The 18,810-nt window shown below is 43.1% G+C and overlaps 1 protein-coding gene across 1 annotated transcript in view; it reads right to left on the reverse strand.

Moving 5' to 3' along the window:
- PSRC1 (proline and serine rich coiled-coil 1) overlaps window positions 1–18,810 on the reverse strand; it is a 317,916-nt gene that overhangs the window by 42,250 nt on the left and 256,856 nt on the right. The gene's annotated exons all lie outside the window — the stretch shown is intronic.

Raw genomic sequence — 18,810 nt, forward strand, 5'->3', positions numbered from 1 at the left:
GATATCTTTTTTCAAGCCTTATTTATTTCAAGACTTTCACCCCACCAACGCGTTTCAGCCTTACACGGCCTTGCTCACGGTTGGTTAGTCCCTCTACTGTGTTTCTATTTATACTAGCCCATAGTTAGCCATTTATGAGGCATTATGGGATCTGTAGTTTGGTTACATTTTCAGTGAAAAAATTAATAAAAGAAAAGAAAGACTTGGCATGCTTATGATTTTCAGCATTATGGTAACATTAGTATAATGTTCTTAATTCTGGGTATAGTACCCTAGTCTTTTCATGATGTTTTGTGATTTGTCAGAAGATGTTCAGGGTATAGTACCCGATTTTATTCTGAGGTTGATTATTCCAGGTGAATGTGCAGATCCTCTCCAAAGTTCATCCCCTTCGGGTGTTTGGTCCGGAGTCTAATGATCATCCGCGACTCCATTTGTCGCAGTCTTCGGACCACATCACCTCCTCTTTCCATTTTGTCCAGTACTTTTGCCCCGAAGAAATGCATTTGCCTCCAATCTCCATTCTGGCATACGCTCATATGTTTGGCAGTGGCATATTGCATGTTGGAGTTTTTTACCGCTCTTATGTGTTCTAAAATTCTTTTCTTCAACATGCAGGTTGTGCTCCCCACGTACTTCATTCCACACTTACATTGAATTATGTAAACAATGTTTTTCGAGCTACATGAGATTTGTTGTTCTATTCTCATTAACTTGCCATCTGGTTCCTCAATCATTTTCATGTTTTTGCCAATTTTGCAAGCCTTACATGAATTGCAGGGTTGAAATCCTTTTCGTTGTATTTCCAGCCAATTCTGTTTTGGTTTCTCTTGGAAATGGCTCTTGACCAGTAAGTCTTTGAGTGAAGTATTCTTTTTGTATGTTATTAGTGGAGCATTTCCAATGGTAGTGCCAATGTCAGGATCTTTTGTTAGCACATGCCAATATTTTTTCATTATGCGGGCAATGTTTGAACTTTCTTTACTGTAAGTCATTATTAGTCTTGGAGGTGTGTTGGTTTCACTTTTTTTCGGTTGTTCCATCAGTGTTTGAGTTCGTGTTTTTTGATCAATTTTCCGTTTGCAATTAGTTAACACTCTTTCTTCATAGCCTCTTGCTCTGAATCTACATTTGCTCTCTTCAATGATTTTCTCTGCATCTTCTGGTAACGAGCAATTTCTCTTCAGTCTTGTAAATTCTCCATACGGTATACTGCGTAGAAGGGGTGTGGGATGAAAACTTGTACCATGAAGTACACTATTTGTAGCTGTCTTTTTTCGAAATAGAGTGGATTCCAGTTTTCCAAACATCACGATGGGGTGGTGGGAGAAAACCATAGCATGGAATGAAGAAAACCAAGAAGATCTGGAACGAATAATGTTATGGGTTCGTTACATCGACGACCTATTCATTATTTGGCATGGTACGGATGAGCAATTCAAAATCTATTTCAACAAACTGAACAAGAACGAAGTCGGGTTGCAATTTACATGCAACACGAGCACAAAAGAAATAGATTTCTTGGACACTAAAATATATGTACACAATGGAAAACTGGAATCCACTCTATTTCGAAAAAAGACAGCTACAAATAGTGTACTTCATGGTACAAGTTTTCATCCCACACCCCTTCTACGCAGTATACCGTATGGAGAATTTACAAGACTGAAGAGAAATTGCTCGTTACCAGAAGATGCAGAGAAAATCATTGAAGAGAGCAAATGTAGATTCAGAGCAAGAGGCTATGAAGAAAGAGTGTTAACTAATTGCAAACGGAAAATTGATCAAAAAACACGAACTCAAACACTGATGGAACAACCGAAAAAAAGTGAAACCAACACACCTCCAAGACTAATAACGACTTACAGTAAAGAAAGTTCAAACATTGCCCGCATAATGAAAAAATATTGGCATGTGCTAACAAAAGATCCTGACATTGGCACTACCATTGGAAATGCTCCACTAATAACATACAAAAAGAATACTTCACTCAAAGACTTACTGGTCAAGAGCCATTTCCAAGAGAAACCAAAACAGAATTGGCTGGAAATACAACGAAAAGGATTTCAACCCTGCAATTCATGTAAGGCTTGCGAAATTGGCAAAAACATGAAAATGATTGAGGAACCAGATGGCAAGTTAATGAGAATAGAACAACAAATCTCATGTAGCTCGAAAAACGTTGTTTACATAATTCAATGTAAGTGTGGAATGAAGTACGTGGGGAGCACAACCTGCATGTTGAAGAAAAGAATTTTAGAACACATAAGAGCGGTAAAAAACTCCAACATGCAATATGCCACTGCCAAACATATGAGCGTATGCCAGAATGGAGATTGGAGGCAAATGCATTTCTTCGGGGCAAAAGTACTGGACAAAATGGAAAGAGGAGGTGATGTGGTCCGAAGACTGCGACAAATGGAGTCGCGGATGATCATTAGACTCCGGACCAAACACCCGAAGGGGATGAACTTTGGAGAGGATCTGCACATTCACCTGGAATAATCAACCTCAGAATAAAATCGGGTACTATACCCTGAACATCTTCTGACAAATCACAAAACATCATGAAAAGACTAGGGTACTATACCCAGAATTAAGAACATTATACTAATGTTACCATAATGCTGAAAATCATAAGCATGCCAAGTCTTTCTTTTCTTTTATTAATTTTTTCACTGAAAATGTAACCAAACTACAGATCCCATAATGCCTCATAAATGGCTAACTATGGGCTAGTATAAATAGAAACACAGTAGAGGGACTAACCAACCGTGAGCAAGGCCGTGTAAGGCTGAAACGCGTTGGTGGGGTGAAAGTCTTGAAATAAATAAGGCTTGAAAAAAGATATCCTGATTGTGCCGCCTCCTTTGTTTTCTAAAAACACATATATATATATACACATAATGAAATATATAATCTTGAACAATACCTTAATTAAATAAATGGCGTAGAGCTGCTTGTCTCACTGCTGCGTCATTTCGCCATGCTGTATCTAGACAATAGTGTCTAGTAAAAGTGTGCACATTCTTCCACGTTGCTGCTCTACAAAAGTCTGGCAGTGACACTCAAATAGGGCCGTAGAAGTGTCATCTTTCTGGTGGAATGTGCATATACTCTGGATTGGAGAGGTTTACCGACTTTGTCATGGCACAGAGAGATAGCCGAAGAAATCCATCTAGAAATACTAGATCTGGATAGTGCCAAACCTTTTCTTGGACCACAAGATGCTCCAAAAAGTTGGTTTAATTTTCTGAATGACTTTGTTCTGTCAATGAAGAACTTTAGACACCTTTTGACGTCCAGAGAGTGTAGAGAACGTTCCGCAGATGAAGAAGGATCTTTAAAAAATGTAGGTAACACCACAGGTTTGTTGAGATGAAATATGAAGGGAACCTTAGGAATGAACTTCGGATTTGTCCTCAAGATAACCTAATCTTGTCAAAATTAGAGAAAAGGTTGAGAAAGCCTGAATTTCGCTGACTCTCTTTGCTGAAGTGAGAGCTAAAAGTAAGGCCGTTTTCCATGAAAGACATTGTAAATCCGTTTTATGTATCGGTTCGAAAGAAGACTTCATGAGCTGTGCCAGAACCGTATTAAGCTGCCAAGAGACTGTTGGAATGTGAACTGGGGGAAACGTCCTGAAAAGTCCCTTGAGAAATTCTTTTATCACTCTTTGAGACCAGAGAGATGGACGGTTAGGATCTCTTCTATATCTTGAGATAGCTGCCAAATGTACCTTTATAGAAGCATATGAAAGATTTGCTTTAGCCAAATGCAAGATATATGGCAAGATTTGATCTGAAGAGATATTAAAGGGATGAAGATTTTGAAAAGCGCAACATTTACAAAACTTCCCCCATTTAGCCATATAGGTCTTGTTTGTAGAGATTGCCCGTGATTTGGATAGAATATCTCGGCATTCCTGAGAAATATTCAAAGACTGAAACTCATGCTCGTGAGGTTCCATGCTGATAAATTGAGCGATTTCAAATTTGGATGGAGAATCTGACCTTTGTTCATGGAAATCAGGTTCTGAGAGAATGGGAACTGAATCCTGGGTGCCACTGACAGCTTGAGGAGATCAGAGAACCAAGCTTGTCTCGGCCATGCTGGAGCTATGAGAATTAAGTGGCACAGCTCCGATTTCATTTCCCGAATAACTTTCTATATTAGAGGGAATAGAGGGAATGCATATGCGAACATCCCTGTCCAGCACATTTGAAGTGCATTGCCCCACAATCCTTTCTGATGGAATCTGCTTGCGAAGTGCTTGCATTTTGAGTTGTGAACTGTCACGAAAAGATCCGGTGATGGGATTCCCCATAGGCGAAAGACTAGGAGAAGTCGACCTTGATGTAATTCCCACTCGTGAGAAACATTTGGAGAACTGCTGAGGGCATCTGCTCTTAAGTTGTCCACCCACGGAATGTGCTGAACTTGCAGCGAGATGTTGTGGAGTAGCAACCACCTCCAAATCTCTTGCGCTTGTTTTGAGAGAAGTTCTGACCTTGTACCCCCTTGTTTCAGTAGGTAAAACATGGTACTTGTACTGTCGGTCCTGACCAGAACGTGGAACCTCTGATCCTGGGAAGAAACACCTGTAATCCCAAGAACACTGCCTTTAACTCTAGAAGGTTGATGTGAAGATGAGTTTCTCTTTCTGACCAATGACCTTGTATTTCTAATTTTTGGAGATGTGCCCCCCAACCTTGCAGAGATGCGTCTGTCATCATTACATAACTGTAACTCTAAAGTTTGAATAGCAGGCCTTTTGTTAAGTGTTTTCTGATTGTCCACAATGACAGGGCCTTTTTCACATGAGGAGAGATAGACACCCGGTCTTCGAAGGATCCTTGCGATTGAATCCACAGTTTGTCCAGAAGCTCTTGAAGAGGCCTCATGTGCAACCTGTAATTGGGAAGCAAGGGGATACAAGAAGACATCATCCCCAATAATGAATTGTAGATTCTCACCAAAGAAAACTTTCTTCTTTGAAGACGAGAAGCCAGATTTATTATCTTCAAAACGTGTTCCTCTGAAGGATAAGCTTTCGCTTCTCTTGTGCGGAGCATGGCTCCCAGAAACTGAAGGGATTGCGATGGGCTAACGCAAGACTTTTCCAGATTGACTTTCAGACCCAGACGACGGAAGAGATCCATGCAACACTACAGAGACAGCTGTGTTTCCTGAAGCGAAGCACCTTTTATGAGCCAGTCGTCTAGATACAGGAAGACTTTGAAACCTTGAAGCCTTAAGTGAGCTGCCACTGGCGCCATACACTTCGTAAAAACCCTTGGGGCCGATTTCAGACCGAATGGCAAGACTTTCAATTGGTAGTGGCGCACCGCCACCATGAAGCGTAGACATTTTCTGTGTTTTATATGGATCGGGATGTGAAAATAAGCATCAAAGAGGTCATGGGATGCCAGGTAATCCCCTTTGCAAAGAAGAACTAGAATTTCCTGAAGGGATAACATGCGAATATATATCTTTTTGATGAATTTGTTGAAACTTCTCAGGTCCATTACCTGTCTCCATTTCCCCGTAAGTTTTTTCTTTATTAGAAAGAAATGCTAATAAAAGCCTTTCCCTCGTTGAAGACGTGGCACTTCTTCTATTGCCTCCTTTTGCAACAGAGATAAAATTTCCGCTTTGAGAGCGGACAGGTGCTGTTGCTTTCTGAGAATAGGAGGTTGATTTGGAGGCTTCTGTATAAATTCCAGGGTATGGCCCTGATGAATTATGTCCACTACCCATTTGTCTGTTGTAATTGACTTCCAATCTTGATAAAATAGACCCAGATAATGGTTGTTGGAGCTTGAACAAGTGGTGGGCGTTGTGTTGAAGTCCCTGTCTTCTATTAGGCTGTTGAGACTTGCCTCTTGCTGAAGATTTTCCTTTTGACTGTTGCTGATACGAGGTACCTGAGGATCGAAACTGCTGTCCACTTGAAAACTGCTGATACCCCTGGTGATTATAAGGCTGATACCTGCCAGATTGATATGTTGGTCTTTGAGTATACTGTCCTCTCGACCCTCTCCTTCGAAAGGACTGAAACCTGCCCAGTTGCAGAGAGCTCAATGTACACGCTGTGCCGGTGTCAGCCTTGATGCCTTGAAGGGCCTCATCGATGTGCTTTCCGAAAAGATTTTCTCCTTCGAACGGCATGTCAATTATCTTCGCTTGGACTTCTGGTCTAAACAAAGTGGATTTAAGCCATCCCGGTCTTCGCAGCGCCACCACCGCTGCCATTTGACAAAATGAAAGGGAAGACATATCCATTGCTATATCTATAGACTTAGATGCCGCTCTGGAACCATCCTGGATTATGGCGGCTGCCTCTTCCTTTTTAACCTCTGGCAAATGTGACAACAATGGAGCTATATCTGACCACATTTGACGATTGTATCTACTGAGGAGGGCTAACGCATTTGCAGCTCTATTCGCTGATGCCGCTAACACAGCAAAACACTTTCCTGCTCCATCCATTCGTCTTCCCTCCTTGTCCGAAGGAGCTGCCGTTGTCGAGACCGGATTTTTTTAATTGCGTTGTGCTGCCTGCATCACTACAGACTCCGGCCGTGGATGCCTAATTAAACATGCTGGAGAGGATTCAGGTGCCCAATACTTTTTTTCTATCCTAGGTACCGAGGCTGCGACGGAGGCTGGATTTTTCATCAATTTCAATCCTTCTTCCCAAATGAAATCTATAATTGGGATTGCCCGGAGAGATTTTCTAGATTCTTCTTTGAAATCGTAAAGAAAACATTCTGCTTCTTTGACCGGAAGCAGGAGTTCAAATCTTTTTGAGGCCTTCTCCATGATATCATGGAATCCTCCAATATCTTGAGGAGGAGAATTTGCTGGAGACGGCGATGGAGATAGCATTGTAGGAATAACGTATCAATCCCATTCTATTCCAACTGGACTTTCGTGAAGAAGTTCTCCTTCTTCTGGCTGATCTCCGTCACTCTCCAAAAAATGTGTTACCCTCCTATTTACAATTACAATCAGAGATGATTTAATGAACTGAGAGCGTAGGTGGAGGCGGAGGCTGAGCCCCTTGAACCGGTATTGGACGTGTGGTAGGCTTTGAAGCGGGAGCATTAGCCTCTAGGAAACGACGATAGTAGTCGTTAATCATGTGGCAAAGATCCGTTACCAGAGAAATTGGCATAGAAACGGTTTCCTCTCTCACCTCCTGCTGTACTTCTTCCTCCTTCTCATAGTCATAAGACTGCTGAAAAGACTCATATCTTTTTTCAGTCACTGGACGGTCTTGGAAAGAAAATACTTCCTGAACTTCTTGGTACTCTTCATCATCAGTGTCCTGGCTTTTTATCGGAAGCTGGGAAGGACTATAAGCTACTCCAGATTCCTCATCCTCTGACTGCAACTCCAGCAGAGTCGAAGGTAGTAGCAGTGAAATCTTAGTCCAACTAGTAAAATCAGCAGATTTCTTCGCTGTCGACGGATGGAAGGACTTCAAAGTTATGGATGACTTTGTTTTCGGAGACTTAAAAGGTGTTGTCGACGGGGCTCCCGCCGACGACGTTCCCCCGTCGACGAAATTCGGTTTATTGTCGACGATGCTGTCGACGTCAATGAGGCCGTCAATGCAGATGGCGGAGACGAGGTTGTCGTAGTCAACACGGTCGTCGACGGTGATCTTCCTGACGATGGGATCGTCGACGAACCCTTCTTCGACGATGTTGTCTTCATTGCCAACGTCGACACAGCTGTTGTCGTCGATATTGTCGTCGTTTTCACAGGAATTAAAGCCGGAGAAGCTCCTACCTTAGAAGAAGGAGCAGATGACACCTCCCTTGAAACTGAAGACCTTTTTAAAGATGTTTGAGGTAAAGAAGATGAAGAAGCTTCTTTTTCTTTGGTCTTTTGTTTTTTAGGATCTATTTTCTCCTCAGGAGCAGAAGACTTTCTTTTTTTGGAAGACTGAGGATCAACCTCTCCTTCAGAGTCTGAATCAGAAGTGGCCTTCTTCTTTTGAAGTGACAATAATAAACGTGCCTCTCTGTCCCTCAAGGTTTTAGCCGAGAAGGTTCTACAATGCTTGCAGTCTTTAGGGACATGTTTAGGGAGGAGACAGTACAAACAGTCCTTATGTGGATCCTCAGTATATGGCCTAGTTTTTCCACAGGATCTGCAGGTCCTGAAAAGCCTCTTTTTAGAGCTTTCAGCCATTGTAGGTAAAGGAAGAAGCACAGTACCTTAATCCAGTAGAAAGAGAGTTTCAGTTGAAAAGGTGAAAAGTACACAGGAACAAAACTGAGCAGAGCTCAGGGAGACTCCTTCTCACACGAAGGTGGTTGGAAATTTGAGGTATGATGGCTCTGCTGGGGAGTGTGATGTCAGGGCTGGCAGCTGATTGGCTGGGTTTTGGTCCAAATAATGAGGAGGTTTGGGAACCAAATATTACGGTCACCTATGGGACTTTCTACGCAGTGTTTTACTCTATGATACTGCTATAGCCGTTCTGTTACCGTGAGACTCCCACCATGACGACGGGGAAGATACAAGCATGTGAATCTATGAAAGATTCAATACTGGAGAAAGTGACAACTCCGTCACAAGAAAACACAGATCCACCATAGGGGAATAAAATCCCGGAAGTCAATGAAATCCTAAAAAGAGACGCTGGACTGCCGATTTGGCATGGTCGTCAAACAAATGGGCCCCATCAAAGGGCAAATCTCTGAGTCGATCCCGAATATTTTCAGGGAAACTGCCGTCGCGTTACCAAGCATGGAGACGCAGGGCAGCTGAGCTGGCCATAGCTCGATCCACTGAGTCAGTGGAGTCCATGGCTGACCGGATGGTAAACTGCGCCATGTCTCGGCCATCCCGAACAAGCTGGAGCAGGTCAGCTCGAGGGCACTCCGGCAAAGAGGGGAGGAGTAGCTCAACGGAGTCCCAAAGGGCAGAAGTAGCCCGAGCAAACATGCAGATCGTGTTTAGGGATAGAAGGCCGGAGCTGGTGGACGCAAAAACATTGCGGCCACACGACTCCAACCACCTAGACTCCCGAGTGGGAGGAAGTAACGGTGGAGGAGAGGAAGGAAGTGCAGCCTGGACTACCAGTCCATGAGCCCTAGGAAGAAGGGACAAACAGGCAGGGTCATCTGGAGCCGGTCAGTGGCGGTGTGCCACAGCACAGGCCACGGGGTCACCAGGCGAGGGTCTGGCACAAGTCCCCAGAAGGACATGATATAAAGATCTGCCAAAGGGGAAAAGAGGCTCCACATCCACCGAGCCCCGGTGAAGAAGACCCAACAAAGGATCCGAAGGCAGGGAGAAAGAGGGCGGCTGCATCAGTAAGACATGTGCAGCTCTACTAACTGCCCTCGCAAAGTCAATGCTGGCCTCCGTGACCATCTGAGGGGGAGACAGCAAGTCATCAGTTGGGGAGGATTGCAGTATAATCCATCCTCCCAATGACAGAGGCCATGCAGCGAAATGAGCCGGCCAGTGCCCCATGGGATTTTGCTCTGTGGCGCATGGGAACACCTGTGTGGGCGGGGAGCCCACTGGGGTCACGTCCTCCAACAGAGGGACAACCGGGGACTGAACCGGCATCGACCGATGTCGGATTGGCGCCGATGGCCTCCATAGAGGGCTCGTCCACCCGGTGTTGGGCCGGCGTCGATTCGACCTCCACCAATGCCAGAGCCTGCTGGGAGGAACGAAGTTGACTCGGAATCGAACTGTGTGCTGCAGCCACATCCGGATACGACGCAGGAAGCCCCACATGACTGTGCGAAGCCACGTCAGGTGGGCTAGAGGTCAGAGTGGGCTGCCCATCCGGACTGTGTCCCGACGTCGCAGCGACTCCCGGACCGGAGTCGACGCACTCGGTCGGCGCCGAGTGCGAACCAGCCGGCGAAATCCCAACCTGAGTCACTTCCCCGCGTGTGGTGCCCGAAGGTGCGCCAGGGAGAGGGGGTGACCCAAAGATGGCATGCAGATCCCTGGAATAGGATTCCATCTGGGTCCGAGTCGCCCCTGCACCAGGAAATGGTGGATGGGCGGGGGTCGACTCCTGAGGGCTAACGTCGGGTGAAAAACCGGGAGCGGTGGCCCCCAGTGTCACGTTTGTGCGAGGTCGGCGACCTCCTGGAGTCATTCCCATGGATGTCATTTGCCTGCGGCAGGCGAATGACATCCATGGGAACGATCGGAGGATCTGCCTCGAGCAGAGACCTCGGCATGGGAGGAAGAACTACGCCTTTTGGAGCCCTGCACTGGGGACGGAAGCCAGCGCCGCGAGGAGTCAGACCGGGACTTTGGCTTCAACTGCTGGCAGGCGTCGCTTTTGGCGGAGTCGTGGTGCTCACCCAAGCACCACATACAGATCTCATGTGGATCAGTCGCCGACATCTGCCGCGAACAGGACGCACATGATTTGAAGCCCGCAGGCATCGGCACACGGTTCCAGACGCGAAAGGCGTCAGAAGGCCTGAAAACAGGCCAGAGGAACCGATTAACTCTGGATCCGCGTTGGGAAACAGAAAAGAAGAAAACTGATGTCAGCACACCGAGGGGGTCTTATATGGCTTAATTGATGTCACTTCCGTGGACGACGCCAGGACGGAATCAGGCGACACCGCCCTCTGGCGTGCAGAGGTACTGCTGCGGGAAACAAAACAAAACGTTTTCCGGATCCAGTCTGACACCTGGGGTATTCTAAGTTAAGGAATCTGCGGCTAGATGCCTATATCCAATATGTTTGGTCTCGTGGCCTCAAATTTAGCATCCAACTCTAAATGTCAAAGCACACCAGTAGGCTATTGCGTGAAACGGATGAAATATAAGAAACGTGCCTTGGATATGACTCAGCAAGCATAGGCACGTGTTGGAAGAACAGTACTTTGAACAGAGTTGGATTTAAGTTTTTGCAAGAGACATGCACACATTTACATTGAAGCTGATTTACTGAGGTTAGGGCTACCAAAAAAGTTGTGGAAAGCCCTCTCTTCCTCAGACTGCACAACAGACTAAAAAGGGAGGAATGGAAATGACATGGGTTTGATCAATGTTAAGATTTAACATCCAACAGAAAAGGAAGGAAGGGCAGATTGTACCAACTTATCCTTGTGGTAGATCAGGGAAGTAAGCTGCAATTTCATATTCCTTCAAACTAACGGGACAGCTACCAAAAAAAAGAAAAAATCCCAATCATAAATTTAACAACAATATCAGTCCTTAACATGGATGCCTTTACCCGCGAGCATTACAATAGACTTTACCACGCAACTGCAAAACCAGAGGTTAAACTGGTATTATATGTGAGGAAGGAAGTTAAGATGTAAACTTGCAGAAGAAAAACATCAGAAATTCACTGAAAAAGACACCACCATTAAAAAAAAGAAAACACTGACATTTGCCAGTTATAAATAACTAATATAAGTATTACTTGCACCACCACAGATTTCAGGTGTCATCTTAATATTTGAGGCCATAAGCAGTACATCACAGCGGTGCAAGTTATATTTATACGTAACTGACGTAAATTTAAAAAAAAAATTTAAACTGTAGTGCTTTTTCAGTGAGTTTCCAAGGTTTTTTAAAAACGTTCAAATCTTTCTAACTTCCTCACGTATAACTCCATTTTAACTGTTGCTTTTTTCAGTGAATTTATTTAAATGTAAAGTAATATTTTATTACAATGTTGGAACGTATGATGAATGAGTGGTTGGCTGCAGCCAGGCCCAGCGCCCAACCAATTGCGCGGTAAGATCGGTGGGGTGGCCACAGGGCCTGGCATGCAGCCATGCCCTCTGTCAAATTTCCTGGTGTGCAGGCCAAAGGCACCCAATACCCCCACAAGCGCCAATCCTTCGGCAGTGCACTGAAAGGGGTTGGCCACTAGGCCTAACGACAAGGCCAGGCTGTGCGCCCAACCATCCCACACGAAGTCTAACCTACCCCCCCCCCCCCCCCCCCCCCCCCACAATCTGCCATCTGGTCACAGGTCCCTATCCCTCAATAACACTTTTTTTAAAAGATTATGGGCCCTGCGCTGGCTCCCACGAGAGCTCTGCAGGATCGCAAAAAGGCCATCTTTTCATTTCAAGATTTTTAACTGTAGCGAAACTCTTTACCTTAGGCCCTGGTTCAGACTATCCTCCCAAGTACGATGCCTTTGTTCTAACAACCTTACGCGGTTTCAAATCCCTCGTATTGCTTAATACAGAAGGGGTGGTCGTTTCTTTGCCTACCTGTCAGCTAGACTGTGGAATGCCTAACCTCTGGCCTTGAGAAGTTGCCCATCTGAAATGGTTTTCAGCAAAAAGCTTAAAACGCTTCTTTTTGACTCTGCAATAACTTCTCCTAAGCCGGTTTCTACCTTTGTACTAAGTGGAAATTCTTTTTGCTAGCACTGGGACACCTTTTTACGTAGCTGTGTGCTTTACAAATGTATTGTATTTATTATTATTATTTTTGGTCCCAGAAGGGCCTGGGGGTCAGGTCAGGGTATCCCTACCATGACCTCATGTCCTGAAATGGTAGGTGCAACATTTTATTTCATGTTGCGGCCAGCCACTCATATTGCTCGCAGCCGGGGGACTCACAATCAAGCCAGCTGACATGCAAAATAAAGAGAATTACTCGAGTTTTTGAATTTGGATCAACTGTCCATATATCAAGAAATCTTGAAAACGAATTTCTCAAAAACGACTGAACAAATGTACAAATAATCACAAAAAGCACACTTCCTGGGTAAAAATCTAACTTTCTGCCAAATTTGGGTAATTTTGTTCACTACTTTTCTATGGAACGTTGTCTATTTTGTTCTTTGGAAAATGTATAGGAAAAAGTGTTTTGTGCCCACCCCTCTCCCTTTTCCTCTGCACCTCTTTGACGGATCAACCCAAAACATTTATGAAAGGAGCGGAGATGGAGGAACTTTTCTTTTGGAAAGTTTCGTTAAGATTTGTCAAACATTGCTAAAGTTATTAGTAAAACAAAAAAAAAAGCCAAAACATTCTTCCCATAGAAACTCTGACTCACGTATATCTACACAGTGGCAAACGCCACTGTGGGTAGAAAAAAACAAAACAATATATAAAAACAAATTAACCTTCACACCAGTTTGCTAAGGCCAGCTCTAATGGCTTTGCCAAGGTTTGCTTTAATTGCAGTGCTCTTTGTTTCCCATCTAGGGCTTTCATCAAACCTATGCATACGCTTATTTTGGAACTCCTCTTTCAATATCAATAGCAGGAAAGTCTTAATTTTTGCCCATTTATAGCTACTTATAATGAAAACAGTCTTCCTTACGTTTGTTAGCTTATGTCATGTCAGCCTGGAGGGTCTGACAGCTGCAGCCGTCTGCACAAACGTGGTCTATGGTTTTTCTGCCTGCTTAAGCCATGCCTAGACTTTGGGTCTGATTTAGAGTTTGGTGGAAGGTACTCAGTCACAATAGAGATGTCATATGATATAATGTAATAAGGTGGACGGGATCTGATTCCTGTTTGTGATGGAGTAAACCATCCGGCAAATACTAAATCAGGGCTTTTGCCTCTGCCGAAGGTTAGATTTACATTACTTGTTTTTTCCCACCTACTCATCCCTCCAAGTCAGAGGAGCACTTACAGCAGCTCAACAACACAAACATTGGCAAAGTCAATATTTCTTGCCTTTGGGACCTATTTGCGTTATTATTTTTCTTTTCAAATCATAGTAGGATCAGCAAACAAAATTAAAAAGTAGTGAACAGGAGGAAAGAAAAGCTGGAGGGGAAGCAATATGGGAAGCAGGCGGAGGAAACACAGGGGTGAGGCTGCGGGGAAGCAACAAAGAGGGTATAGGTGGGTGGAAGCAAAACAGAGGCCACAAGTGGGGGGAAGAAACACACTGGTGCAGGTGAAAGAAGCAATGGGAGAGAAAGCATCATAGGGAGAGAAAGCAAACATATTTCAAACAAGTATCTACCTCATATTCTGTGTATAATAAGTGTTACTACATATGTGAATCATAACCGTCTTCATACTGTGAAGCGCTCTGATACCCACGGGTCTTGTTCGCGCTATACAAAACTTTATAATAAATAAATAAAACGTGGAGCGGGAAGAGGGGAAGCAAACCGTGAGAGCAATGTAGAGAATGCAATGCATGGTGGAGGAAGAAGCACAAGAGGGCAAACATATGAAGGAGACCATGAGGAGAAGCATACGGGCAGAGAAAGAGCAATACAAGCGCGGCAGAGAAGTACATGAGGGAGACAGATGGGAAACTAAACAAAAAGAATAAAAATGGCACATGAAAAATGAGCACTGGAAGAACACAATAATATGTGAATGCCTCAGATGAGGGACAAACACATGACGAGGAAGTAAAGCCCACATAAGCTAACAAATGAGAATCTAGCAAATGAGAGTGTCTACAAAGTCAACAAATGGTAAGTAATGGGCGGGCTCTAAGCGCACTGTAAGCAGACAATATATCTTGAGCAGACAGTGTACGCACGGTCTAGTAGGCTAGACATAAAAAAGGCAGGTGTTTTTATGTGAAGCACTCAAAGGCATAGAAAAAATAGCAAGGCTGACCGATTGGCTTCTCTAGAATGAAAAAAGGTAGACTGGTGATGAACGTGCTATGTATTAAGTTGGGCTACAAATTAGCGCACAAAAATTCCACCAATAAAATTAGGGTTCACAACATAAGTACATTTGTTTTTTTTAACCCCTTAACTGCTGTCGATGGCCAACGGTCGTCACGAGCACTACCTCCCCAGTGCTGCGCACGACCGTTGGCTGTCGAGCCAGCATTCGTTCTTCGAACGTTCAGCACTGGGCGCTGAACGTTCGAAGCTCTGATGAGGTTAACATCTGTTTTTATTGAGTTTCTTTTATTTATTTTTTCTACATAGTAAACACATTCATGACATACATTGGTTCGATAGGTTTCGGCATGCAACAGTAACTGACAAAGAGAATTGATGGGCATTACTGACGTTTCTGTAATTTACGTCTTTCAGTGTCCAGTGTGTCTTTTTAAAAACACAGCTAGCTATACCATATGTATGACATCTTTAATTTCCTGCCCAATGTTAGATACATTGCCTGGGGCATATGTGTGTGGAGTCAGCGAAGATGTTCCGAATACGTCTTACGCTGAGCAGATGTAATATGCCTGCGTTTGTCACAGTGCATTCTGTAACTGTGGAGGAGGGCTGTTAACGAAACTGTGACAAAGTAATACTTAACGGGTTAGGGTCCTCAACTGTGAGGCACAACATGAGTACATTTGTTACATCTGGGCTGTCTAGGATAAGTGTCCGGAGCATCTTTTCTCCACACTATTCCTAAATACATCTTTAGTAATGCAGTAGTCTTTTATGTCATCTTACACACCTCTGTGATTTGGCCCTGAAACTTCCAACACCCTATTAGTAAATGTACACAATTGCATATGAAAATGTCCTGAATATTCTATTTTTAGATGTTTTGGGGCAAATTCACAAATTTATACGAGAGTATGTAAAAGAGCACTAGAGAGGTAAAACTTTATGTACTCAAAATGCTTTGTGACTAGGCCCTACTGTCGCCTGGTTGCACAGTTTTCAGCTATTCCACTAGCACTCAACTGGGGTTACAGTGATTCTGACGGAAAGACCAACTGACTACCCTTCCCAAACAAATGTCTGTATTGTGGGCCTACCCAGATGTTGAATTCAGTGTTTATTTCTAGAATACTTGGGTAAAACTGTAAAGCTAGGATTAGATGTAAAGTCTAATGTGGTGTCTGCTAAGCCACCGGAATTGCCCACCTTGCCAAGCGTCCTGTCAAGGACTCTCGCCACCTGCATTGTGCCGATTTGTAAGCCATATTAAAACAATGGGAAAAGGCAGAAGTATATTATGAGACCTTTTCTTTAGGTCCTGGGACAGTAGACGGTTACTCTGCAGTGTATATAGTGAATACAGTAGTTTACCATTGGTGTTTCAGGTCTTAAGGCAAGTTCATTCTATTTGTGTGACAGACTTGCACATTTTGTAAACTTTCTCCAAAGGTGCCAATAGTGAGTAGTCAAGGCTTACTCCAGGGGGTAGTAAATGGTTAGGAACTCAAATGAAGTATGACAGCCTCGATAAATTTTCAGTGGAGTTATATGTTTTAAAATTGTCTGATTTAGGGCAGTAGGCTGTGGAATTAAACCCTAAGAATGAGCTAAATGGCTCAATCCCCTCATGTTCCCTAACAAATGTATTCTGGGTAACCATCTCACAAGGGTACCTGCTTTTAATTATTTAGGTGTCCTTTTTTATGAACTAGGTAATTGGCTCCCCCAAGAAAAAATGAAAAGCAACGCTGTTTCAAGATACACATCAGCCCTTCTCAATTTTGCCAAAAAACTGGGAGCCAGACCCATGGAAGCAATGCTAAAAATATATAAATCTAAATGTTGCGCTATTGCATCCTATGGGGCATCTATCTGGGGTTATGCCTCTGTTAGCAAAATCCAGCTTGTGGAAAACAGATTCCTTAGATCCCTGTTATTTGTCCCACAATCAACCCCAACTTTCTCAATACATTCAGAACTAGGCTTAGGTTACATTACAGATCACCTAAAGACTGTGCCCCTAATTTGTTGGGCATCAACGTGGCTCAACGAGGAAATCACACGAAACCATTTGATCCTAAAAAACTGCCTGACACTGGAAAAGGCCGAGGGAATCCCCTGGCTGGCATACGTTAGAGCGGCGTGTGCCAGACTGGGCAGACCCGAACTTTACACGGCTTCTGAGAGCATTAAGAAGGAGGACGTGGCTTGGATCAAACAAAACTTTAGAACGTTGTTGGAGTTTGACAGAGGAAGAGGAGCTAAAAAAAAAGGGTGTAAGAAGTATTTATCTTCTGCAGTCATCCCCCTCACTTGAACCCTACTTAAGGATTGCCATAAAACCTTTCCATCATTTCTTGCTGACAAGACTTAAGTTTAATTTAATACACTTTTCTGTGGGATATTTTGAGCAATGGGCCAAACCGGAAAATTCTGCACCATGCTCTTGTGACAATTTCTCCCCTCAAGATACACTCCCTCTAATTATGTTTTGTGAAAAGTACTCTGTGCCCCGTAAAATATTTCTACTGCCCATACTGAGGAAAGCTGGATTCTTGCAAGTGAGACCAGCTCTCTTGCACTTGCAGATATTGGGCAGCGTGCACACTATTTTTAGTGTAGCTAGCTTCCTGGTGGCAGCAGTAAGGATTAATAAAAGTATTGGGAATATCTGTCCACTTCAAGATGTAGGAGTGTGATAAGGGGGTAGTCACTCTCACTAAGCATATAAATAGAGGTGATACAAGAGCGTATATTTGATCAAATCGTCATTTGTAACTAAGCATGTATATTTGAATTTTGTATAACATCATGCTTGCATCAAATATTTTGTGGGGCTGTAAAATTTGCTATTTGCACTTTCAAATTCGCTATTTGCACATGTTTGTACATATTATGCACAAGTTATGAACTGTATGTGTTTTGCATATGTTTTAATAGCTGCCAAAATTAGTATTTCCATTCATACAAAATTTGCTATTTGCACTTCTAAATTTGCTATTTGCACATATTTGTACATATTATGCACAAGTCATGAATTGTATATACTATTGCATATGTTTCGATAGCTGCAAAAAAAATAGTATCCCCATTCCTTTGTGTATAGTTTCTTAAAACTTTTTAACTTGTATGTATGTTGTTGTTGATGCTGCTTTTATGATTTTAATTAATCGAAATAAAGACTTTTGACTGACTGACTGTATTCTGAAGTGTCTGTACATGGAAAGAGTGTCCATGCATGGAAAGGGTCTACACATATGCAAAATGTCCAGCAAAGTGATAACGAAAGGTTTGCCGTTCTAAGAACGGCTTGCACAAGTGCCCTAGCAGATCTGAGATCGACGTCACATTTATTTATTTATTTAGGCAATTTGTAGAGCGCAACAAATACCCGTGGTGTCTCGGTGCTGGAATGGTGAATTGCAAGAAAGGTAATGTTTGGCATTCAGCCAGTGATATTTCTTCATGAGCAATTTGTGCTGCATTCATCATAAATAAAAACAAAACAGGATAAATATTTGCTCTTAGGAGAGAAAATCAAATGCTTGTATCTCATTTGCCCAAGAATCCACCATTCAAGGTCATAAAAAGATAGGAAATGCGAAGCACACCAGTTTCTTTTAATTCATTATGCATTCTACGCTGTCAGAAACAAAAAAGTTTGCACCATGGACAGCAAGTACGAGAATCACGTTTTGTTTATATCTGCTCTTACTGAGAGAATTGCCCAGAATGACAAACTCTTTTTCAACTTGTAAATCTCCAACAGAAGAGAGACCATGAAAGCCATGAAGGAAAAAAACCTCGATCAAATGCTGAGCTGTGAGCAGAGTTATATCCTGAAGTCAGAGTCACTTTAAACATAGCTTTGCTAATCTGTCATAGATATTCACCATTAACAGATCTGTTTTGCTTATTTGAGGCTTATTTCTCTGAAGTAGATGACACTGTTTTAGAGTAAAACGCGAAATACTAGAATAATGAAACAAGTATCAGATATACACGGACATTTATCAGACATTTTACTCGCAATCAATTAATATCTGAAGTCACATTTTCTAGAAATAATATGCACAACTACAGCCTTCGAACACAGACTAATTCTCAGAGATAAATCCTTGATAAGGATTATATGAAGAAGTGTAACGTGGTTTGATGAATGTCATAGGAACATTTCTATAGTACCTAACACTGGATCGTTCCTCATTTTCTTTATAATT

The sequence above is a fragment of the Lissotriton vulgaris genome, unplaced genomic scaffold, assembly GCF_964263255.1.
Source record: "Lissotriton vulgaris unplaced genomic scaffold, aLisVul1.2 SCAFFOLD_797, whole genome shotgun sequence".
Lineage (NCBI taxonomy): Eukaryota > Metazoa > Chordata > Amphibia > Caudata > Salamandridae > Lissotriton > Lissotriton vulgaris.